At 34.9% G+C, this 26367-nt stretch overlaps 1 protein-coding gene and 1 long non-coding RNA gene across 6 annotated transcripts in view; one reads left to right on the forward strand and one right to left on the reverse strand.

The window, feature by feature from the left end:
* Positions 1 to 26367, reverse strand: part of KCNH7 (potassium voltage-gated channel subfamily H member 7) — a 210072-nt gene that overhangs the window by 176742 nt on the left and 6963 nt on the right. The gene's annotated exons all lie outside the window — the stretch shown is intronic.
* Positions 1 to 26367, forward strand: part of LOC110469642 (uncharacterized) — a 243411-nt gene that overhangs the window by 1028 nt on the left and 216016 nt on the right. For both annotated transcript variants that reach the window (XR_002465282.3, XR_013340365.1), the window contains exon 2: positions 7129 to 7276. This is a non-coding gene — a long non-coding RNA (uncharacterized LOC110469642). The remainder of the gene's footprint in view (positions 1 to 7128; positions 7277 to 26367) is intronic.

Consider the following 26367-nt stretch of genomic DNA (forward strand, 5'->3'; position numbering starts at 1 on the left):
AACAATGGTAATTCAGCAGTAAATGATAACTAATAAAAGCCTAACTGATAACTCTTGGGATTCTTATAATTAAAAAAAAACCAACAACAACAAAAAAAAACAACAACCTAAACCAGGTTAAAATTACATTGAATGTTCCTGATTTGTGATTTCATTACAATTACATATGGAGAGGATAGTGTACTTCTCTACTTAAGTGACATGGTTCCAGATATAAAAATGCTTGAGATCTTACAAATATGAAGGTAACAGTACAGCAAAAGATGATAATTTAGCTGATGTTTCACTTGAAAATCCCAACTTTTATGAGTAATACATTGACTTAGATACCTAGTCTACTCACAGATGAGATCATTTGAGCCTTAAATTCTGGCCAGCTGAGACTAGCTGAGAAAGATTCATAAAATGTATTGCAAATCTCATAGTGAACTCTGTCTCAAGAGGAGGAATTGAGACTGTGAAAGTCAAACCTAGTAAGTTACAATTCAGATGTGTCTGGCTTCTGTCTTGCTCTCAGTTCTTTGACAGTGCTTGCTGCCTTTGAGATTACTGGTTTCCCTGAACCTGACTAACTAATCTTTTTTTTTTTTCTTTTGCATAGGTGAGGCTGCACTTCAATAGTGCAAGATTTATATCTATATACCCTCACAAGAAGTAAAATATTATATATTTTTTAAATGGAAGTTTTGAAAATGGTCTGATTATACTCACTTCACTTATTTAATCAACCTGCTCTTACAATATTTGCAATATACCTCCTACAGTGATTTTCTAAAGATATAAGTGACTAGCTGATGACAACATATCTAAAGGTGACATTGCTCCAGATTTTTGTTTCTGTTAAAAGTCATTAAAATATAAAGACTATATAGCAGGGGTTTTGTGTCAACAGTGGTGCTTTATCTCTGAGAATAGAAACCCTGGTTAACCAATCTGGGCAGAAAGCGGATAGAATCAACAGGCTTGTAATTTTACTTGTACAAGAATTTGCTCCTAAGAGACAATCTTTTCCTATAAACATTTAGAGTGAAATATTAATGATATTTTTAGTAATATTACAGCCATGCCTAAAGAAAGCAAGAGTGAACAGTCAATCAGGAGAAGATTGGTTTGAGGAATAAAGGCTATCTTTTCCTGCAGATATTCTATGGGGTTTAAATTATTTTCCTGTATTTTATCTTTTATTTGGATTACTACTATACTTGGCTTCATGTTTTAGAAATTTACATTTAAAATTTGCTGACTGTGCCCTGGATGTTGAAAACCAGTTAGGGAAGAAAAAGAGCATTTCAGTTAAAACCAGAGAAAATGTATTCTTCATTAGAAGTTCAGCCTCAGGACATAAATTACAATGAGGTTTCAGATTAATATTACCTCATTATTTTTTAGCAAAGGTATCATAGAACAGCTCCATCTATGATCTGCAATATTCTAAATTATTAAAAGCCAACAACAAGTACTACAGTAAATGAACAAAGTTCACATCATCGTCCATTATTCTTTAGTTTTAATCACACAGGTGAAACTCATTACCCTGTGAAGGGAAATACAAAACTCGCTTCAGTGGTGTACAGCTGAAATGGAACTTAATCTGTACATTAGCAGTGGTTTCTCTGGGCCATTATCCTACATCAAACTGAATTTGAAATAATTTGTCAGTCCATGGTATTCTGTAATTCCTGGCAGGGTGGGAGGACAGATTATTTTAGTCAGTTCCAGTGAGAATAACTAAATTCTTGCATTAGAAGCTGTAGTTGGGGGATGCTTTACACTGGAGGAGAAGCCCCTTTAATGAAATATGGATTCTGGTGTTCAGCCTTGTTTTTAAACCCCATTCTGTGTATTAATTATTAATTAGCCATACTGAAGTGGAAGCAGTTATATTTAGATCATAGCTGCCAGTAACCAAATTTCAAGTGGTTTTCTGGTTTCATATGTTTGTGGGATAAAATGCTGCACCCAGAGGGGTAAAAAAAAGTAAAAAACCCCACGCCACATAAAATTAATTATCATACTGAAATATTAAAACAGAAAACAGGTACTGTGAGTGTCTCAATTCCATTTCACCTCTGAGAGAGAAATGATGGAAAACCAGGGAGCTCTTAACCCTGTAATGAGGAAAGAGGAAACAAGGAAAAAAAAAATATCCAAACTACCCATTGCTCTTAGGGAGAGGAAAGAATCGTCATCATGAGTAAGAATAGCAAAGGGATTCCCTCCCTGCTCAGAGAGGGGACAGAAGGGGAAGGGAATTCCCTCTCTCCATTGGGAAAGAACAGAAGGGAAGGGAATTCCCTTTGTTGCATTTATGCTTTGAGCTCTAATTAATCTTGAATGTTTGTACTCCTGCTAACATCAAAGCAGTTCTGTACATCAGGCAAAACTTGCTTTCCTCGAGCTGAAGAAAGTCAGCCTTGAAATTCTCATGGAACGTATGGATTTATGTCATTGCTGTCATGTGGCCAGATGCAGTCCATAACATTTAAATACAATCTAAAAAGGAGCTTGGTTGCTTTAGCCTCAGGCTTGGAGAGATTTCGGTTACAGCTTAAGATTTGTTTTTCTATGATTTAATTGTCACTTTAGTTAAAGGGCAAGCAGCAGAGGTGCCAGTAGAGCAGCAAAAAGCGCCAGGAGCAACATATGGGACTGAAATTCCTTATAAAGTAAGGATCCCATGAACACAGTTGCCTGCAGGGGGAATGTTGCATAAACAAATATTTAACAAGGAAAAACAGTGAGGTCTTTGCAGTAATAATACAAATACCCTAAAATAGAAAACGAACACATATAAAGCCCACAGTTTCCCTGGCGTGCACCAGCCCATGCGCACATGCTTGAAATAGTGTGGATAATGCCTCTGTTGTAAAGAGGTTTTGAGCTTTGTAATTCTAGTTTAGGATGAGGAGGGGGCAGTGCTGGCTACTGTGACCTTCTAGAAATCCACTTAGCATTCCCACTTCCAAGCAAGGTTAGCTCTGACTAATTTTCTGAATGGTTTGATGACTGGAAAAAGTAGCAACTGATCAGATGCCATTGTGATCATGTCGCAAGGGAAAGGTTACAATGTTCAAAGACTGTTTTATACATATTTCATTGGTTAAAAGGTTGAATTTCTTATCCTGAAGGAACATCAGGACTTGGTTATTTCTCTTGCCTTTATCTCCTTACTGTATGTGCAAAGGTAATGCTAATTAATGCCTGGATGGAAAAATCAGATAGTGTATCACCACAGAGAAAAGAAAACTTGCATTGCTAATTTCTAAAATTTCTGCCCAAATTTGATTTAAGTACATACATACCACAATCAACAATTGATTTGGGACTTGTTACAGTGAGCTGAGTACACAAGCAATTTCAGATGTATATAATTTGCTGTACAGTTCCCAGAAGATACAGGTATTATCTTCACCCATAATGGACAATATCTTAAATAATACTTAGCATAGGCAGAAGAATTTGTTTTACAGAGGTGGTTGTAACTAGGCTGTGGTTCCAGCAATCCTTGTAAAAGGACAGTAGGGGGTGGAGACTAGATGTTTGCTTGGAAAAACAAGCTTCTAGTATAGGTAGATGTGAACAATATAAGTGTTTTGACCTATTTTAATTTGTTTCACCTGTGTTTTGAAGAGATGTGGGGAAACCACCTGCCCACATCGCCTTTCCTCAAAGAGAAGACTTGAGTAAATATATCACCCAAATATATCACCCTTCTATAATTTATCAATTTTTTTTTATGATTCTGCCGGCAGAGCAACCTCTGTCTGAAAAGCTGTTCTCAGGGTAAATAAGGAAATGCATGAAAAAAATCTGGGGGAGTTACCAAATCTGATCTTATCTTTCATGTAGCTATGTTTTAAGGCACTGAAGTTGTAGAGAAGAAAGCACTTGAAAACCAAATTGTAACATTGTTTTTCTCCCCTTGACATATAACACACATCATTGTGTTTGGGGATGTTTACATGACAATTTGCTGGTATTTATACCCGATCCTAGTTGTAAAGTGTGACAAGATCACTGAAAGAACTCTTTTTTTGCAATTTATCAATCATAAACTTAAATACATGGGAAAGTGCTTTCAAGGGTTTCATTAAACATTTACAAGTGCCACAGCAATTGTCTGACTTAAATTTATTTTTACACAAGGAAATGTTTTTCACTGCAGTATTTGCAAAATAAACTAGTGGCCCGTTGAAAAGATTGTATCTTACATATTTTAAACTACTCCTCCTACTCTCCTAGTTTACACTTAGCTCAAAACAAATTTAAAAAATTGAGCTAAAACAGGAAAATGGCTGACATTGTTACAGCAGGTTCAGGGAAGAATAAATGCGTGAGGGAAAGAGAAAATAACCTCTGTGACCAAAAATAATATCCACTAATGCTGAAGTTGGGGATAAGTAAGTATTCAAATTTTTTCTAAATGTCACTGAAGTGACTTTTACTAGTAGTTTAACATTAATATGATCAGTCTATAATTTAAGTTTTGCAATTAAAGCAAGATAATATTGAGACCATGGAAGAATACCTATAATCCTGGTAGGGAAAATGGTGATAGGGAAAAAAAAAACAGTAATAACAAACATACAGAGGAAATTTTAGGAAGAGCAACACAAAGTGCAATGAATGCACCTTTGACAGGAAAGCAATAACAGGCAGAGGAATAGCACTCCTGCCACTTCATTTATGGAAAGCCACTTGCTGTGAGGTACTTGGGATCTGAAAGGTGCAGTTTGCTACACGTAGATACCAAAAAGATGTTTGCAAGGAAACAGTATGGCACAACAGCCTGGAACTAATCTTCTCACACCCACCCTAAAGTGCTATTTACAAGCAATTCACCCACTGCAATATGGTTATTTGAATGCAACAGAGGACATGGGAAATGTGTATTTTGCTAGAGAAAAGTGACATTGCCAGGTCCCATTAAAAATCTGTTAATAGTACAGAAGGGAGGTCAGAGGAGCCCTCTGAATTGAGTGAAAATAGTCCAAACTCTGAGAACAATCCAGCTGGCTGGCCCAACATTGTTCCAAGAAGTTGTAGTAACCATTGGTGCTGGCACAGCTCAAATAATTCATTAACACTTGTGGTATCTCAGTTGACTGTATCATAGACCAAGTTCTTGGGAAGCTGGACTGTGACACAAGACAGCTGTTACTCAGGATAAAGGTGGTACATGAGCTGAACTCATCAGTGTTAGACTGTATATAATGGGAAAAGGCAAACTGTCTCATGGAACAATACACAGATGAGATGGGAAAACACTGCAGACACAGTTTATGATTACCAAAATTCATCAGCTGTTACTGAGAAAATGCATTTGGTTAACTTACTGTTCACTAAGTTTCAGAAATAAAGTTAGATTTTGCATTCCTGAGTTTCATTTTGTTTATACTGCCACAAATTGTGGCTTACCTCCCAGGGTCTCTGTCTTGAGCTGATTATTATTGATGCTGTGTTGAAAAAGAAAATTTTCATGCCTGTTCATTAAAATGTTCTCAGTGACTCTAGCAAAGACCACAGGCTGTTATACCAGTTGTTAAATGTAGAACTATTCACCCATTTTTCAATCATGTATTAAAGCTCTATAATCAAGAGAAGAGAGAGGAAAAAAGAGAGAAAAAGTTTTTGAAAGCACATAGATTTAAGGAAAGATCTTGACTTCACGTTGCTAGAAAGAGAAGTTTTATGCGTACAAAGCTACTGCTGGATAATCAGGGAATATCATTAATACTTGGTTAAGGGAGTTAATACCATTAATTCTTGGTTAGGAAGACTTTTTGAGAATAAGAATACTTTGACTATATTTTTCCATCTGGTTAAGGGGAGTCAGATAATATAAAAATGTTAGAGTAATATAAAAAATTAACCAAGATTCTTGGATGGCAGGTATCAAGCAGTTTAATACATGTTCTACAGTTACTACTCTTGATGCTTCTGGACACTTTTACAAAGTTTGTCCTGAGGACCTTTCCACATGTGTTCAAATGTACTAAAAGGTGCCAGACCTTTCCTTCCAATTTTGCCTGTGCGACTCCGCCATGAAATAGAGGGCTGATGAGCTGAACAATGTACTACTGCTATACCGTCCTACAATTTTTGCATTGTTCTTTGATTTTAAGAGCCAACCTCCCAAAATATCAGGAAAATAGAAATATGCTTTCTCAGCTAATCCTTGTGCTTGGCTATGCCCAACCATATCCTGAAGTAAAAGCAGAGAAAGGCATTCCTGTACTACAGAAACCATGTTCCTTGACACAGACAGAAATGGCTTGTAAGAATCATTTAGATACCTCTTAAATACCCAGGCACAGAAATACTGGCAACATTGCCATATTATGAAATACGCAGTTAGGTAGTAATCTGCTTTTCATATGATTTTTTAGGTTGCACAGAAACAGCAATCCTTTGGCTGTAGTAGAGTATTTGGTGTCTGTTGTACTTGATGTTGCATAATGTGAAAGGGAAAATACAAAAGATTAGAATATGGCCAAGATTAAGGTGTGTGAGAATAATGTTTCAGAGCCTAGACCTCAAATCAAATGAAAATGAACTGGTGTAGCTAAGTTGGCAAATGAGGAAAAATATGGTTAAAAGTAAGTCTTATGTATAAGTTGACTGAATTAAATACTGCTTGAGAGTTAAGAGGAATATTTTTAAAAATCAATTATTTCAAGAATATTCTCCTTGTTTCCTGATTCAAGTGTTTTCAGTCCTTTCCAAATGGAATCATGAAGACTGCCAGGGAGAAATAGAAATTGCCATTAAAGTTTAACAGTGAAAGTTCACCCTTTTTATTCAGTCCACTTCAAGTAGGTTCATGGTAAACAATAAAAAAAAGATAATAATTAATACAATTTTAGAGGGACAAGTTTTGATAGAAAGTTTGATACTATGATGTATGGCAAGATTTTAGCCAGAGTTAAATTTGACAGCTATGAAAATGTCTTTCTAATGTACCTTGGGATTTAAAAAAAAAATTATGAACACTGAAACTAAAAAACTAAAACCATTATCCAAAAGCAAGTTATAGTTTCAAAAATATAAATAGAATCCACATATATTAACATGATTTTTAGTCAAAGACTTTTAAAAACCCCATTTATTATATTCCCTTCTTGTTAGTGCTGCTACTGCTGATGGAGAAGTTATGTGGCAATATCCGTATGACATGACAGAGAACCCTCCAAACAAGCCTGTTGTGATGCAACACTAATTCAGTAACATCAAGTTTCTAATTTGCCACTTTTCCAGACATGATGTTTTATTTCAAGTAAGTCTCATTATTTGTCTTGGTTTTGGTTTTTGATGTTGGGTTTTATCGGCTTGTTATTTTTTGTTTGGTTGGAATTTTTTCCATTTCAGATACCTGACATTTGGACTAAGTTCTAAAAAAAAGTCAATGTCATAAGTAACATCTGCATGGGGATTATCTGGCACTCCAGCCAGCAAGGAGAAGCAAAAAAGTGACTAAGCAAATAGCTGCTCTTTTAATCTTGTGTGCATCCTGAGTGGCTCTACCCCATTTCTCTGTGTGATTGTAATTCACCATCAGCCGTCTTTAACTTATCCTGTGCTGCACGCCAGTAATGGCAGCTGATAGCAGGTCTGTCTGGGACTCCAGTTGTGTTCAATTGCTTTACTGCATTTTGTTTTACTGATGATTTCTTTCCTGCTAAATTTGTCTGTGGCTTTAAATGTGGACGTTCCAGAGAAACTGTGTATTGAAAAAGCTTTTATTGTGGTTTTGCTTGCTAGTCAGTAATCTGCACATTCCCTGAAACACATCCTCACCAGTGCCTTCCTCTCTGGCTGTTTTTTCAGATAGACTCAATTTCATATCTGAAATCCCTCATTGTATTTATTATACTTTTGATACTTAAAATTATCTAAAGTTAAACAGAACACAAATTAGGAGAACAGAATCATATCTGAAGTCATAACAGAGTAGAAAACTGTATTTTACTTGCACATTCCCATTAAAGTCAAGGACACTACACAAGCAGAAGACGGTTCAGAACCAGCTTTGATCCATAACTACTTCTATTGTGCAAGGGGATTTACAACTTTTTTAGCTGCTTGGTGTAAGGATGCGACACTTACTTCAGTGGGAGATATCTGGTTCATTAAACTTAACAATTAGCTTCAAGAAAATCTATACATTGGATTAGTTAAATCATCTTTTGCAGATACAGAAGTGCTCATTAATTAGTAGCAGGAATAATTTACTGAAATATCAATCAGGATTAAATGTGTTATATAATTTATTCATTAGGCAACACAATTATGCTGAAGTTAAAAAAAAAAATTCTGTAACCGAGCAACATAAAGGAAAATATACAGCTACACTTTATAAAACAGCAAAAGAAATTATTAGACATGATACAACTGGGAACTTATGCCATTAAAAGGGAAGATGCATAACGGCTTTCTTGCTACAATTTTATTGAATTGAAGCCGTCTTGACTATTTGAGTATTGCCATCAACATGTTCATTTTCTTTCATATTTGCAGGGGCTAAAAGATTACTAAAGCAATTTACTTTCATTGTCCCACAAATCCCCCACTGCAAAGCAAAGTAGAATTATTTTAAAAACAGAATATGGGGAAAATATTTCAACAGTGCACTATTACTGGAAACTTATATAAGGATACAAGTAATGACTGCTCTAGTTCAGGATCACCCGGCAACATCAGGAAACTAAAGTAGCATTAGGTAAGAGAGTTGGGTATATTTTGATCTTCACTAATAAGCAAAAGCAAATAGGGGAATTCCAAAGCAAAGCATGTCCTTCATTTTTCTAATCATAAAGTTAAAAGCAAGGAAGAAATGCATCAGTCTCAGTTCTGATAAACTCTCTCCTGGCCTGTCTTTTTGATTTTTAAATACCACTCCAAGATAGCTTAATATGTACTTGCATGCAGTTTTTAACCCCAGTTCTAATTTCAGTTAAACTGATACACACATCTGGGACAATTTTAGTGAAGTGGAGTTGCTGCAAAGATACATTCAAAACAGAGAATAGCTGACTGAAAAAGGTCAAAATACATTTGGGTATCTTTAGTTTTGGGGTTAAATTGTAGAATGATGTTTTTTAAATCCTTTCTACTATTTGCAATAAAGGGATTAGAACTTTGCAGACTTTGATTGGAACTGCTAGAAAGTGTTTTTGAGCTCTTGCTTAAAGCTTGAAAGGCATTAAGTTTTAGTCTCAGTTTATCCTGTCACAGTAAAAGGCCTAAGTGACTTCAATCTGTGCTGTATGAGACTAATCCTTTCATTAGGTCTCAGCCACATGTTTCCGCACCTAACAAAGTCTGGTATGAAACAGTTTTTCTAGGAAATTTGAAAGAAGAAATGTGAATAGATTTCTTCAAAACAAGTAATTTCAATCACAGTTGTAGTTAATTAGTAAGGAACCGAACTTCTCTATCAATGTGGGTTTTGCTGTTTGTTATTCCTCTGATCTTCCTGACTGCCTGCTGGCATAACATCCTGAACACTTTGAATTTACAATCCTCATATCTAAAGACCTACTTAAAAAGTATCGATATGGATTAGCAAGAAAACCAAGACATTTAAGCCAGGAATTGAACTGTGTTTTTGTGCATGTGTACAAATGCATTATACCCACAGACCTTTGAAGTACAGCTTTAGTCTTGTATCAGGGCCATATCAGAGACTGCTCTGACATTCAGAGCTGCCAGAAACCTGGCATCCAGCTGTAAAAACTCTTTACAACTAACTCTTTCTACATGCATGATACAAGGTGCTTACAGAGAGTCTAGCCAGTTGTGTTGTCCTAAGCAATCCTGTGAATGATAACAGCACTATAAATGGCTTTATAATTTTATTCTTACCAAATACATTGGAGGAGAAGGCTACTGAATTCATCATTGTTGCACACAGGCCTTCAAAATCAGGAATACTATTAAGCTGTTTGTTTTGGTATTATTATTTTATCTTTATATATATAATTACAAAGAGTGATTATATATATTACTTTAGCAAAAAATGTTTCTGAAATTAAATATAAGAAGCTTTAAGATTAAATTTATTGCATTTTTTATTTTAAACAAAAAACAAATAGTAAATGCAGAATGAACCCAGAAACTATTTATGACTTTGCATTTATTTGGGAAATTTTCCATCAAAGAAAATGGATGTAAATTTTAAAAGTTAGTACATTTCCTTGAGACATAGCTTCATGCTATGAAATTGTAAATTGCACCACTGATGAGGCATTTTATGGATAGCAAGATTCCTTTTGACAACTTTCTCACCTTGTAGCAGTAGTTCTGGATTTTTTTTTCTCATTGACTTTATATTTCTTTATTACTCACTATCTCCTTTCCCCAACCCAACTCTGCTCTTTTTTCTGACTCAGAGCAGTTTTATTTTCCTCTCCAGTTTTCAGTTCACCAAATCACCAAATTGTGATTCATGTAATTCTCAGATTTGTTCATAATATGAGTGGCTCACACTGGTTCATTCCCGACCTGAATGGTTAACACTTAACTGGAATGCAGAGGTGTTATGTGTTTCTCTCTAATAATGTGTGTATCAGCGAGCTTTTGTCTGTGGCTTCTACTGCTGGGGCAGCCTTCATAAAAGGAAGATGATGAGAGTTGCCGGTGGTAGCTTTTCATAGAAACTGCACTAATTTTGGCTGCTCCTTGCATGTTCAAACACTATGGTGAAGTAAGCCATTAAGGTATCTGTATCCCTAGTAAAAATTTCATTCCTCAGTTGTCTTCTCTTATTTTCATTTGGATGCTGGGATGCAGAGCTAAATTGTACCTCTGGATTAAAGTAGCTGTTCACAGTCATAACAACCTCTGTAGAATTCAAACCAGTCATCTTTATTACAAATAGAGTACCACAGTATTTGAGTACCACAAATAGAGTACTACATGCTACAAGTGAAGCCCTAAGATAATTAATTGTGCCATACACATGAATATTTAACTCTTGAAGGAGGACTGCTACATTTTAAAATAAGCATTAAATTAAATATTAGTAATGCAATTTCAATGATGATTAGGTTAATGGGTCTAATACTATTTCTGCAAAGGCTGGAAGAAATTGCTCGAGTGATGTAACACTGCGCACTGTAATTTAGTATCTATTTATCTTTCTCTAGCAATACAACAAGTCTGTTTAAGAGAAATAAAAGTACTTAATGCAGTATATGTTAGTCTTTAAACTGTCTTTCTGTAATATTTAGGGCCTTGTTTATTTTTAAATTTTATGATTATTTCTATAAATGTCAATTATTTGTATCACACTCCCATGATTTGTGCAACAACATTAAGTATTTTGCTGCATAATTCAAAGTAGGATGAATGCCTTTATGGTTGAGATCACAGTAGGTTTTTAAGATCACCAGAAAACCATGATTTCAAGCCCCATACCCAGACTTGGACAGAAACCCAGAAGTGATACTGCAATGCAGTATTAGAGATAATGCTGCATTTGATGTTCAGTCTTTAGGATGAAATGATAAGTTTGTGTTTGCTTCATTAACCTTGAGTAGTGGTTTTGTGGAAATGGTTCAAAATGATGCTTTTAAAAAAGAACATATAATAACCCTATTTCCTGGTCAGCTGTCATTTCTCCTCCTACTCAGTATTCAAAAATTCTCTTACAAGCTGTTAGTGAGCACACAGTAGTTGTTCTTTTACGCATCCGATAGGTATGTCCCTATTTTGGGAAGTACTCAGAGATGAGGATAAAAGTATCAGGTCACATTCTGGTTTTTCACTTCCAACACTCTTTCTTGGCTGTAGAAGTTTTAAGAAAAAAATGTGCACTGAAGTGACTGTTTGAAGAGTTCTGGCGATCTGGGGCATGGCAGTAAAAGTCCTGCCATCTTTGAAACTGGTAAAACGTGTAGCACTGTGTTGATAAATAGGAAAGCTTGTAATACCATCCACCAACTCTTGCATAAGGATACAAAGGATAAAGATTCCTGAATTTTCCATCTACTCATTTTACATGAGTGGAAGACTGGAAAATCAATTAACATGTATATGGGTACCTACTTAAATTTTGCCCTCGTCCCTGAAGTATCTGGATGCTTCATACAGATCTTGTTCTTAATCTGCTGTCTGCTCAACTTCCACCACCTGCTTATTTGCCTAAGTATGGCATGGAATGCTTTTATTCAGTGAAATAGTTTAAGGCATAATGGATAAGTACTTTCTAAAGAACTTTGTATTTGGAACTACAGTTTACCTTGTAGTAGTTGTTAGTGAAAAAATGTATTTTCCGAAATTTTCTGAAATTTTGGACATCTACAAATATTGGCTGTTAAATGTTTTCCAAAAAATGACTGTTCTTGTAAATTCTGATGAAAAGCTTCTCCATAGGAATATGTGCTCAATCTTTGGTTTCTGTATATAACCTTGAAATAAGTACTACTGCTGATCGTGACTTCATTGTTGGTCTTGACCTGTTCTGTTTTTGCACTCATTCGTAAAGCTCTGCAATGACCAATTGATGTCTTCAGTATTTGTTAAAAGGTCAGAGATTTGTCCTGAGATGATGTTTCCCTTGTAGAATAATGTATATTCTGCCTGGGAGCATAGAGTTCAGGGGCAGTGGCAGAAACAGTGCTTTACACAGCAAAAACTAGTTTAATGAGGGGAATTGTAATCCAGTTTCCCATGAAACTATCAAATACCTATTTACCCTGTGCTAGCCTGTATGGCTTTACAATTAGGAAATTCTTGTTTTTCTGTCTGGATTAAACCAAAATGCAACTAAACAAATGACAAAAATTAGTGTTGTGTTTGAGAGGAGAGCATTAAGCAGAGACAGGGAACTAAAAAAGGTAGTTGGAAACTGGTCTGCTGTTTGCAGCACAAACAATACCTTTAGAAATATTAGGTATCAGTACCTTCACTTGGATAAGCAGAAATTTAAAGAAATTGGCCTAGACATTGAGGAATTATAAAACCAGCATGGTGTCTCTGGTAAAATAAGCAGATATTTCAGTTTTCTAAAATTTTCAAAAAGTAGTTATAAATGTTTTAGAATTATTTAATAAAATAATGATGGGTATGTAAATAATAGTTTTTGTTTGCCCCATTTATAAATATATGTATTAAATGATGAAAGCACCATAGATTTTTTTCCTTGGTTTCTATGTAATCCAAAGGATAGCACAGGATCTTACAGTAAGTGTATCATAGACCTACTTTATAAGTACTTTTAATATTCTCTATAAGATATATTAAAAATCATATGAAAATATATTATGTGTAAAAACAAAAAATAAGAAATGTAAATTTTATCTCTAATTATGTATCAGCTATTATAATTCATTGGATTCAGAGAATCTGATGCTAAACATTTCAGGTCAGAAGCTTTTTTTCCAGTTTTCATCTGTCACTCACAAAAATGCTTCAATTGCTTTAGAGTGAACATTTTAAGAATAGAATGTAGATTGTAAGGATCTCGACATTTCCGATTTTAAAATTAGTATAAATTTTAGACTTGAGACTTTTAAAGAATTTTTTGTTAAAGGATCTCTACGCCCATGTTTTTTTAATTATTGGATGTTTGGGATCAGTGTTTGAGTTATTTATACTCCTCTTTGCACATTTCATAAAGCCTTATTAATTGTTGATATTAATGAGACATACAATGGGACTAGTCACATTTTTTCATTAATACTTAATGAAATTAAAGTGATATTTTAATTATACATATGTCCATCTTTCTCCATTGTTTGTTTTTTTTTGTCCTGCCCAAAAGATCAAAGTTTAAGTAAAAGCTTTCATCCTAAATTTTTAATATTTTATTCATATTCAATTCTTGTTTTGGCAGTTTGAAGCCAAGCTTTTGGGCTTAGTAGATATTGCAACCTTCTCTGTGTGGTGCAATAATACTTACTTAAGCTTCCAAGCTTTCACAGAGAAATTCAGCATTTGCAAAAATGATTTAGTTGAATCATGACTTGAGAAGTTATTAGGGAAGAGCTTGAAAGAAATTATTTCTGTTATGTTTATTCCCCAGTTTGGCCAAGAACCAAAATATTTCATGCCCTCTTATACAGTAATTTATGCACAAGTTTTCTTATCGTGCTTATATATTTCTTAGGGAACCTCAGTTTGCTTTCTTTCCTTTTTGAGTGGCCTGTAATAAACATCTTCTCCAGAGGATCCTAACTCCTGACGTCTGACAGGGCACCAAGTCAAGGGATTCATCAAGCTTTCTATTTGGCTTTTTCACTTTAATACAGAGCCAAGCCAATTTCATGTGTAATATTGATTATATTTTTGGTAAACTGTGTTAGGAATCCAATTATATGAGTGATTATAACCACCATAGTAAATATATATGAAGCTATTTACTTCCCATAAACTGTATTAAAGCTAAAAATCAACATTGATACCAAAACCAATGAATATTCAGTGTTGGATTTTGCTAGCTGCTCTGAAGAAAAAAGTTGTGGAAAAGCATTGAGTTTGTAATTTGTCCCTTCTGTGTTTCATCATACTCTGATATTTATTTTAGAGGTAACATGAAAAATAAATGCAAGTAAGAATGAGTAGAAACAATGAAAAATATATCAATAGTACTTCTATATTATTTTAATATATATATCTATATATATATATATCGATATATATTATTATTCTATATTATTGTTTGAAGATATTACCAGATGCAGTATATTCTTGCTAAATTTTACAATTGCAGAAGATAGATCCTCTATGACATAATGAGAAAAAAAAATCAGTGAGCTCTTACACAAATCAGAGTTATCACTTTCCTAAATTTGTAGCTCAGACTATATTTTCAGAAAAGTTCTTATATAGGGACTAAATGCAGCCATTATTTTCATACCCAATAAATAATCAAAATGCTCACAAAGAGCTAAATCAATAAAATTTTCTTGAGAATCTGAAGGAAAGGGGAAGATACATAATAATTTGAACAAATTTACAGGGTTAAAACTGTGGGCACCTTTGTAAAGAAAGGCAGTGTGATTCTTGGTAAGTGCCAACTGGTAATTCTAGGTACTCTGGAGAATTCACATTTCCCTTCTTCTCCCTCCCTACTGAAAGTTATAGTAATGTTAAAGGTGAAATGAGCTTTATGCATGGAACTAACAGGAAAATTCTTCATCAGGTTTTTACACACTTTTCTCTCACTTGCTTAAACTTCTCAATCACTCTAGGATTGTAGCCCTGAGACCCTAAAGTTTATCAAAATAGTTTTGATGTGACCATCACTGATTGAAGGTTGATACACTTGGCTAAACTAAAACAGATTTAAACTTGATTCAATCCTAGCAAAATTTTCCTTTCTACTCTGCTGTTACATAATAACATTACTAATTTGCTGAAAGTATTGGTAGTACAGAACAAACAGACTTAAAAACCTTTCATTTTGTTTTTGGGTAGGTTTTTTTTTTTGCCTTTTTTTTAGTATTTTTTTTTCATCTGCAATATATAGATGATATGTCCCTGACAGGTAATAATGAACTTTCTTTACAATTCTTCCATCTGTTTTGGAAGGTTTCCTTTACAGATAATATCTAGAGGTAGAATGTTAACTTTGATTGCTGATCTCAGTTCAGCATCACAGTACCCATATTTTATTCTCACAAAATGTAAAACAATATCAAACTCCAACAAAAATGTGTATGAAGGTCCCTAAAATACCAAAAGGAAAGCTGAATTTACCATTGCAGGATTTGGAAAAAGCATTTTAAGGTGAGGCAAGATACTTCTTTAGCCAGAGGTTCTGCTTACCCTTTTTGCTGCAATTCAGAAAGGCTGGTTAGGTAGACTTAATGGAACTGTCAGTCCTGTACTCACAAAAGGTTTCTATTTAGCATTAACACTTTAAAATAAGACCCTATTTTTTCCCAGCAAATAGACCTGGGCTGAGTGACTTAACTCACTGACCTGGTCTCTAAAATCTCTTATGATTATTCTGGATACCAGGATAAAAAAATGTAACTTTAAAGAATGCAATATGCAATAACCCTAAAGAACAGAGCTGAAGTTAGTAGGAAAATACTTTAGTTTTAAAATACTTGCATGTTATTTTGCTCTCATAATTGCTTGCAAACTGTACATTATAATATATTGTGTGTCTAAAATAAAATGACTTGCTGATCATCAAAAAAAGTGTTCAACTAAGTCACAAAAAAGCATGTATGTCTAAAGCCTTTATCAAATATGTAACTCTTTAATGTTTTCAAACATTTCAAACCCAGATAAAAACATAAAAGCTTTTCAGTTATTCAAAAACCTTAGAAATTGAATGTAACTTTTTTGGGACATTTGGTTTACAATTCTTTTGTTTTAGATAAAGACCATAAATAAATGGTATGTAAACACAATTTTGAAAGTTATGTTAATCAAGGGAAAGTAATTTTGTAATAAAGATAACTGTGTTTCTCTGCAAAGCACAGTATCAGAAACAAGGCTAGAAAAGCCATCGTTTTGGCGCTTGCTCACATTCTGACCTTACTCGAGCCTTGTAGGGCCAGCTATCTTTAACCGTTCTTGACAAAAACAAGTCAACATTTGCAATCAGCTTGTCATGGGCAATCTGACAGGGAATATTTGGTCCAGTCCAAGAATGAGAAATGATTTGTATAACTGCATTCCTTTAAATTAAAAATAAGACACATGTCCCAGTACTATGCTCACCAAATTAATCCTATGCAGAAATAAAGCACATACAAGCTGCTACCCTGAGCACTGTACTATATATGTTGCATGCAGAAATGGGTACAATTAAAATCTCAGTGTGTGAATCTCTCACTGACTACCTTCGACATAGAAATGGCCTGGCATCTGAGCTGAAATAAAAACACACAAATAAAATGTTACAAATTAAAAAATACTTGCATAATACTGTATTTCAATGCATATGATAGATATGTTCTCTTCTGCATCATCAAATTAACTGATGTAGGGGCAACCAGCATGTCTAATGTAATGCCAGGAACTGCTGTTGTACACCCTCGAAATATTTTTATCTGTCACATGGCCAGAGAGTAAATGGAAGTTCCTTTTAGGCAGTCAATAAAGCAAGTTTTAACTATGAACTTTAAAACAAAACATGAGGATGATTAAAAATAAAATCCAGCATGAAACAGAAAGATCTGTAAGTGTTAAATATGCATGCAATATGGAGAGAAATTATTTCAATAATAAAATTAAAAATATTGGTTTAGTCAGTGGAAGTATATTTAATTAAGCTTATCAACACCTTCATGCAGCTGTTGAACTCATCTTAATAATATTCATTAAATATGCTTTGTCACCTTGTGCTTGTTTAACAGTCCTTGTCTATAGATAAAGAACTGAGAGAAAATATTAAATGGGCTGCAAATTGGAATAGGCTGTCAGACCCCCCAGCTGGGGTGTCTTAAATCAGTGGGATTATGTCTCAGTTATCTTTTTTAATATCCTCACATGGAACCACATCCCTAAATGATGGGTATTTGAAGTGGTACTGCTTAAACCCACGGGTCTGATGTCACTGCAGTGGCACACAAGGTGCAGGATTCCTGATGCTGCTGTGTCTGCGTGAGGGGCTGGCTCCAGCAGGATGCTGACTGCAATCAGTGCCCGCAGGCAGATGTGCTGAGCTCCTGGTGGGAGGTAGCACACTTCCACACTGATTGTGGTGTTCCACAGGGTAGGGGAAGGGGAGTTGGCATTGTCCTAAAGGAAAACCCTTAGGTATTAACCCTTGAAGAAAACAGAATTCTATCTCCCCTAGTCACTAACCTGGAAGAAAGTGTATAGGATAAATCTATAATTTTTAGAAGGAAATATAAAATTTAAAATGGCTGAAGAGAAATGGAGGAGAAAATGTTGTCTTTTGCATGACCTGGCTAAGGAAATATTAGCAATAAACTTTTTCTTTTGAGATAATTTTTCAGTAATGGTACCTCTCTACTGAAAGTCACTGAAAGAATTCAACACACTGTGATTGTAATCCACAGTAAAATAAGCATTAGGATTTTTTTTCTTCTAAACTCAAACACTTTTGCATGAAAAGTCTATCAAAATAACACCAGGCAGCTGCCTAATAGCCAGGTGAATTGATCTCTATTACAGGTAAACACTGATTTCTTCATAATAAAATGTGTAGCAACATGGAATTTGTACCATGTGGCACATCAGTAATGATATTCAGAAAAGGTGTTCCATCAAAAAATACCTAGGTTGTAATTTCAACCATCTTGTATGTGTGATATAAAATTATTTCCTAGTGCATGAATAAGTGTATCTAAGTTATGTAAAATTCAATGTCTAAAACTTGACATCATACTGAACCACTGAAGAATAAGTCATAAAAGTAGCATAGATGACAGTATAATATAAGCACCCACATTAAACATTCACTGCCTCAGTCTGGGAAAGGTTTGAATCTTGAGGTCCTGAAAAAGGACTCAGGCAGTGATGTGTTGCGAAATTTGAGTCCAGCTGTGTCCAGAATAAAACATACTGTGTTGTATCATCAGGAGCTTTGCCAGTAGACTGAGGACAGTGATACTCCCCCTTTACTCAGTGCTCAGTTGACCCTACCAGGAAGAGTGAATCCAACTTTGGAACCCTAATACAAGAGAAATTCTGATAAACTTGAATGAGGCTAGCAGAGGCCACCAAGATGGATGTGGACTTGGTGCTCATGTCCTTTGAGGAGTGATTGAGGAAATTGGCTTTGGCTGTGAGCCTGGAGTAGAGACAGCTCCAAGTGACTTAATAACAGTCTTTCAGTAGGTGTGAGGAAATTACCAGGAGATGGAGGCAGGTCTTCTATTGAAGATCATGGCAAAAGAATGATAGATGATGCTTTAAATTGGTATAAAGAAAAAACAGTTTCAATATGAGGGTATTGGAAGAGATTGCCTAGAGAAGCACCATCTTGGAATACAATTGGACAAGTCCTAAGCAACTTACTCTGAATTCTGTGTTGCTCCTGCTTTTGGCAGAAGACTGGACTGGATGGCCTCCCAGTTTTCCTCCTGACCTAAATGCTTCTGGATTCTATGAAAATACAATGGTTATAAAAGACCAATCTAAGAAAAGGATTCTTTGCTATACTGGAATGGTAAAATGCTATATATTAGATTATGTGCTATGCTAACAGAATGCTTTCTGAAAGCAAATACATCTGAGTGATTGCTATTTAATGATTCCCATGTGAAACAAAGCATTACTTGTTATATAGGTTGTCCCAGTTTCTAAAAAACAAGATACAAACAAAGGGTGAAGAGGAGTAAGTTACAATATAAACTAGGTCATGAGGATATCCCTAGTTAATAATAAATTTTAGAGATATGCTAGTTGAATCTAATCAAGATATATTATATCCTGCAGAAATGTCTTTTTTATTCCATTGGTAACTATGTAGCTCTCAAAAGTATTCAGGATCATGAAGATCATAATCCCTTATGGGCACCTAAAAAAATGAATCAAGCCAGAGTCTGATGAAATTTCAGTTCTTTATAAGTTTCAAAAGTGGAAGTTTTTTTATTTTGAGGAGGAAATAAAGCCCCATTTGTTGCATAATACATGCAGCACCAGATAAACACAAATAATACTCAGTTAAGTTTTGCTTTTTTGGAATATTGATGAACAGACTCTTTATGACTGACCAGTGGTAGCACCTGAGTAAGTGCTACAAATACCACAACAAAGTTCAATGTGAGACTGGCAAATGATATTTTTTTTCTGTTTGAAAAAAGCATGAGTTTAGCAGCCACTGAACTTTCTTAACCATGCCTCCTGTATACTTTCTTTGTCATTTATTTGGCAGCTCTGTTTTCTATATAAAATTTGTAAAGGCTGTGGGCTGAAGCTGACACAAGAGTTGAATCCTACCTTTGTGTTCTTTTATGTTCCTTTAATCCTATGTCAAGAGAAGGAAACAGTTTGGACACTTTTGCCATTTACTTTGGGCACTTCTGCCACAACTGTCTCTAACCCCATTCTGGCACATCAGGGTCATGTGTGACCTCTGTAAGACAAGAAGTCATTTCTCTGGAAATTATTGTTTATGATGACAGGAGAGAGACACGTACACAACTGCATTACTACCGTGTCGTCCTGGACCTGACCTGTGGTCTGAGATGCTCATCAGAATAATCCCTGTTAAGTACAATTCCTACTAAATGTAGTTTTACAGAACTATCCCCTGTAATATAATTTTATATTCAACACTCTGTTATCCATTTTTTAGACTTGATCATGTTGGAGATTTTTTTGTGGTGTTCTTATGTACACTGGGAAATGCTACAATGCAACTTTGGTGTACTGTGCTGGAAAAGAAAAGAGGATAGTACGAAAATGCAGTAGAGAAGGATGTTTGGGAACTGTGAGCTTTTCCAGAATAATACATCTTTTGAGGTAAAAAACTCAGTGCATTAGTCAATCAGCTCACCAGGAGCCCCTCTAATTTGCTATTTAGTTCAAACTTCCTGTGATTGAATGTATTTAATAAGAAAAGTGCTTTATTATTTATTTAATAAGAAAAGTGTTGTGAACTATAGGATATCAGTTTGCGTTCTGTGATGGGTAGGAAGTAATTTTGGAGCTCCTCAAAGTGGTTCTTAAACTTTCTGGAAGGAGAAATGCACTTTCATAACATATAATATATACATATAATTGGAAATCAACTCCTTAATTTGATTTTACATGTAAAACTTCAGGTCACTAATTTCTCTTGCAATAACTCAACCTCAGGATGCTCTTCATAGCTATGATAACTTAGTTAAATCTGATATTTTAGTGCTGGTGGGATCTACGGGGACCCCCCCCTTCCCCGCTTCAACACTTAGATAATCTATTTTCTAGGTAATACTCTAGATTAAATGTGTAGATTTGCTTCTCCATAATTTAAAAAAAAAAAAAAAGTTTGCATCTTTCTTCAGATATTCCACAGAACGTGGAAATAAAGTCCTTTATTTTTTTATTTGCAGAAAAATTATCCTAAGGTGAAAAGGGATTAAGAATTAAATTTTATTTAAAAGGGAAATAATTCAATCAATTCCCATGAAGCAGGGACAAATGCTCTTGCACATTCAAATGTTAAAGAGATTACGTCTGAAATTCAAGCAGCCACACACAGTGCATTTGTCTGGCTAATAATTGCATATGTCGAGTTCTGCAGAGACAATGATGCTACTGGTAATTCTGCTACTGCAGGATCTGCTTTTTTACAAATGAGGTCAAAAGACAATCAAAAATGAATGTAAATAGATCTGTGCGGTAGCCTTGCCTACCCATCAGCTAGGAAGAAGAGTGGTCTGTGAGCCATGCATTCCTTCCTCTTTTCCACTCTTTAAATAACTGTGAGCACAGGAGGGGGAAGCCACCCACATCCAGCTCCTGATCTACAAACATCACACAAATCAGACACTAATTCTGCTTGTAGCTGCAGCAGAAGTGAGTAGTTTTTAATTAACTTTTTAGGCATTTGGGAGTGGTCCTTAGATGCTACTTCTAATCCTGACACGAGAAGGGATTTGCAAGTTTCAGGATAAAAAGGAACAAGGTTTTATTACAGGTTTTTGGTCATCCACAAACAGTACTCAAACTCTTCTTTATCTCAAAAGACTACAAAACTTTTCTTTAAAACTCTGTGGGTAAAACACTAAATATGCTGCTGTGCATTAGGTGCCCATATTTTTGTTGCTATAAACAATCAGTGTAACTTATAGAAAGGCTAAGGATGTTCTGCAAAGGATGCTCTGAACAGCGACCCAGCATGAGCTGGCTCAGGATTGACACTATACATAGGCTTTCACTAGTTACTGAGCTGCTCTGTTAATCCACAGAGAAGGCTCAGATGCTGATTTTTAGATACCTGGTTTTGTACTTCAAGGCTGCTATGACTCTCTCACATAATATGGTTATGTTGTCCATGACCCCAGAAATAGTCCTTCTGGGAAGAGTCGTTCTTTTAGTGGGAAAGACTTCAGTGTTAAGTTGATTCCTGATATATTTTATCAAGCAAAAATAACACTGGGCACTTAAATAAGAAAAAAATGGAGCACATTTTCCTTTCTTTTATTGTGATTATTTAAAATGGCATGGACTTTAGGTTCTTTCTTTCTTTCCTTCTTGACACTTTTTTAGCAAGTAGACAGAATTGCAACAGTATTTTACCTTAACTGCCATGAAAATAGGATTTATGGACTACTGAGTTTCATGTTCTTTTGAAAGTATAAAAAGAAATGCCATAAACATGCAAAATACTAATGAGATTATTTGGCATTTTTTTCCAGAGAGGAAGGAGTAAAGCAGATTGACATAAATTAGTTTTGAAAGGAGGAAATATGCAAGCTATTTTCAGAGATCCACTTGCATTGATTTGAATGAAAATCAGCAAAGAATGCTCTAAGAAATAATCTCAAAAGGTTACAAATTCCAAAGTCTGACAACATCTGGGAGTAAGTGCTTTAGCACATGCATGTTAGTGATGAAGCACATTTACATGATGATTAACAGTTTTCAAGTAGCCTAGGTACAAGACAAAGACAAAACCCCCTAATACATCCTTGTTCTGAAGTTGTCTCTGCCTGTCTAACCTGTGGATAAAAATAGAGGAAAGTTTTCTCTGTGATTTGCATGTTTCTTTCATAATTTGTTCTCTTTTTATGCAGCGATAGAGATTCAGCTAATACTAGTTAGCAAAGGTATACTGTACAAGCTGTGCTACAACCTAAAGATCAGGATTTCTCAGTGTTACAAAAACTAAACTTAGCAATTTAATTCTATAAAAGCTGTTGGTGTGCAAGCTAATTCCTCTGTCAGTAGGCATTGATATCTTGCTCTCAGGCCTTTAGGTATGTTTCTGGCCACAGGAATAACCAGTTGCCAAATAGTCCTGTGTATTTGCTCTAAAAAAGGCCAAGATTTCACAAGCTGGTACTGTCAAGGATTGGTATTAAGATGTTGTGATAAAACCTAATTTCCAAGAATTTAAAGTAAATTCTTGTTAAGTTTCTCCGAACTGACTGTTTAGGCAAGACCTTCTGTTTCCATTGCAGTCTAAATTGGCAAATCAGAGGTTTAAATGAGGTAATGTGTTATTATGGAGGAACAAGGACAGGAAAGCAAGATATTTCACCATGTAGCCAAGTACTGAAGGCAGTTGTGATTTCTGGCCTAAGCTTTCTTCTGGTCGTTTCCACTCACTATCAGCAATGAAATAGTTAATAATGTGGACACTTAAATACCATCTTTAGGTTTTTGTGATATGATGGCTCTTTGTTAACAAATAAGCCAGAATATGTTCTTTGTGTGGATAACACTTCATTGCTATAATTGAAGTCAGTATCAAAACTAGGTATAATTAGATCTATAATTGGAATCCAGTTAATGAAACAAAAAAAAAGACAAGACCTTCCCTTTACAGTGTTTACTCAAATTTTTTCTCAGATTGAATTAGGATATTCTTTGTGGTGATCTTTCCCAATGAGACTTCACTATGATTTCAGTATTAAAGAATTAACAAAATGAGAAATTAAAAGGCTATATTGAGAAAATTGGTGAGGAAGCTTAAAATTGCATTTTGTGACTAGTTATGGCTATAATTCTGCTTTCAAAATGAAATTCTAGTTTAATTTCCAAGAAATTATTCAAATATGCATGCTATTGCCTTTAAAAAAAATCCCAGTATACTAGACTAAAAAGTTCAAGCAGTACAAAATCATAAGGCAAATAGCTCCCACCTCAGAGATGTGAACTTTCAGAGCTGCAGACAATGTGAAACGAGTAAGTAACTATAGAGCCACAATACCTTACTGTCATTGTCATTTATCCGCTCTGCCTGGATTGAGGTTCACAGCTACAGTTCTGATTGCTTTTGAGATATGCAGTTTCCACAGTCAATTAGCAATTTCCATAGTCAGCTCTGTCTTGCTACTCTGAATCCTATACTGCCTGATTAAGTTTTTTCCATACTTAGCTTGGAAGAGCGTGGACTGCCTAGCACACAGACTGACTCATACACTAAGTCAAGCATGTAGGAAACACTTTAAAACTGGTCTTGAAAGCACTAACATAAAATTTAACCCACACCACTGTCCTCTTCCCATTGCTTGGAATCAGAGGGAACAGCACTCACGTCAACACTGGTGTTACTTGAAGTGCCATGTTTTGATGTTTGTTTCATATCAAATATGCAAAAGACTGCTATTAGAAAAGCAGTGGCTCTTCCTCTGTGTCTACTGTAAGGTATGATGTCTGATTTACTCTCATCATCTCTTTTTGATATATGGGCCAATTTGGTGGAGAAGGGAAAGAACCAATCAATAACGTAAATTAGGAGTATGCAATAACTCTCTTATCATAATGTAACATTAGAAAGGATGCACGATAAAGATGGAAAGAAGACACAATAAATCATGTGAAACGACACCAAAAATAGACTGACAGCATCTGTTCTTTTTGTCTCATAACCCAAAATCAAAATAGCTTTCACTACAACTAAAGGGACCATATTCAAAGCAGATAAAAAAATTTTGTCAGCAATGCCTAATTAAAAAATGAAGCTCTTTTGAGGATGTGTATCACATCATAACCTTATATTGCCATTTCACTCTAGAGTGTATCACCTTTCTTACTGCTACAACATACTTTTTGAAAATCTGCAATAATTTTTTTCTTTTTAGCTTAGAGTAGGGAAATTTGGGCCCCTTGATTGGTGTAAATTGCCCCTGTGACATTCTGAATCCTGACATTAAATTATCCTATGGAAGTCCAGTGTAAAAGGAGTTCTCTCTTAACACTGTACTGAAATGAAAGACTCCTGAACCACTAGCCTGCAGGTTTTTATTTGTGCCACAGAGGAACTCAAAACTGTCAGAATGGATTTTTAAAAATTAAGATTTTTTCCTGTTAAAGATGCAGTACCTATAATAACAGCAATTTTATTTTTCATTATTTATTAAACTTACATATATCTATTTATACCTTTCTGACTCTAAACACTGAGAAAGAGAATAATTTAGAAGTCAATTTAAATGTCGTTCTATTTATTCAGATACTATTTCTATAAGTTCCCTCCTTATTTAAAATAAATTCATCTTTATCTAGAGAGGAAAAGAAATATATTGGAAAGTCAAGGAGTTGAAAAATAAGATTGAAATTGACCTATAAATAAGCTTTCTTAGGCTATCTAAGAGGTGCTTTATCATAATCATTAGATTTCCTACATGAAATGTGAATCAGAACTGACCCACAGTTCTGAGCAGACATAGAAGCAGTATCTGAATGGGGATGGGTAAACGAGATATTTGTATCACTGAGGTACTGTCTCACTGCTGATATTTCTCCTTGCTGTAAAATCAGCAGTACTGAATGGGGCAAGGAATGTTTTTTTCTTGACAAGTATTAAAGCCTAAGGTAGAAGAAACACAGCACTACAGACACAAGAATGGATATCCTCATTTGTTTCCAATAGTCCAACACCTTTGGTAACAGTCTGGATTTCATTTAAGGGGTATTTTAAGAATGCCTGGAAAAAAGCCTTGCATTAAGAAAGGGTTTTTTGACAGGTTGTTTTTTTTTTGGGGGGGGGAAAACACTTTCTTCATCAAAATGCAGACAGATAGTATTCCTTTTGTCAAGGAGTCCTACACCAGTAGGGTATCAGAGAGATTGGATTCATTGGCCTATCTCAAGAGTTCTGGATAAGGCACTGAAACTATGGTCAAGAATGCAGTTGCTGACCCCCACGCTAGAACAAATCGAAGGGGACTTGACACACACGTGTGTAAGCAGCTTTCCTTTCAGTTTTTTTTTTAATTGATTGGTAGGGTCACACAAACAGGTGGTAAAATGCCTATGCTGACTGAAGTCTAGATGATGAGCTTCTAAATGAAGTCCTGATTTTCCATTTAAGAACTCTTAATACCATTTTTGTTTTATTTCGTTACCATGTTCCCACAATTTTTATTTTCCTATCCTCAAAAAAAGTGTTGAAAAGGCCTTAAGATATTAGTTTAGAAATGTGCTTTGAATATGTAAATATATTTAATTTATAGTCAGTTGTGGCAATTTTTTTTGAAACTGGTAAATGGTGAGTGGTTTGTACACACTGCAAATTGCTTGATCTTATCTTTGCTCAAACCTATACTCTACCTTAGCTCTACTCAACCTTAGAATATCTGATGGCTAAACTTAAATTTAAGCTGAGCTTAAATGATCCTACCTTCCTTTAATATATATCATTTGCAAGCTTAGACATATCCCATTATTGCCCACAAAGCATAAAATAAGAAGTAAAATGTATTCTGTTGTACAATACTTTCTGATTAATATATATATCCATTCTCAATTCCAAAATAATTATACTTTTTATCTCAAAAG

The sequence above is a fragment of the Lonchura striata genome, chromosome 8 (assembly GCF_046129695.1).
Source record: "Lonchura striata isolate bLonStr1 chromosome 8, bLonStr1.mat, whole genome shotgun sequence".
Taxonomy (NCBI): Eukaryota; Metazoa; Chordata; class Aves; order Passeriformes; family Estrildidae; genus Lonchura; species Lonchura striata.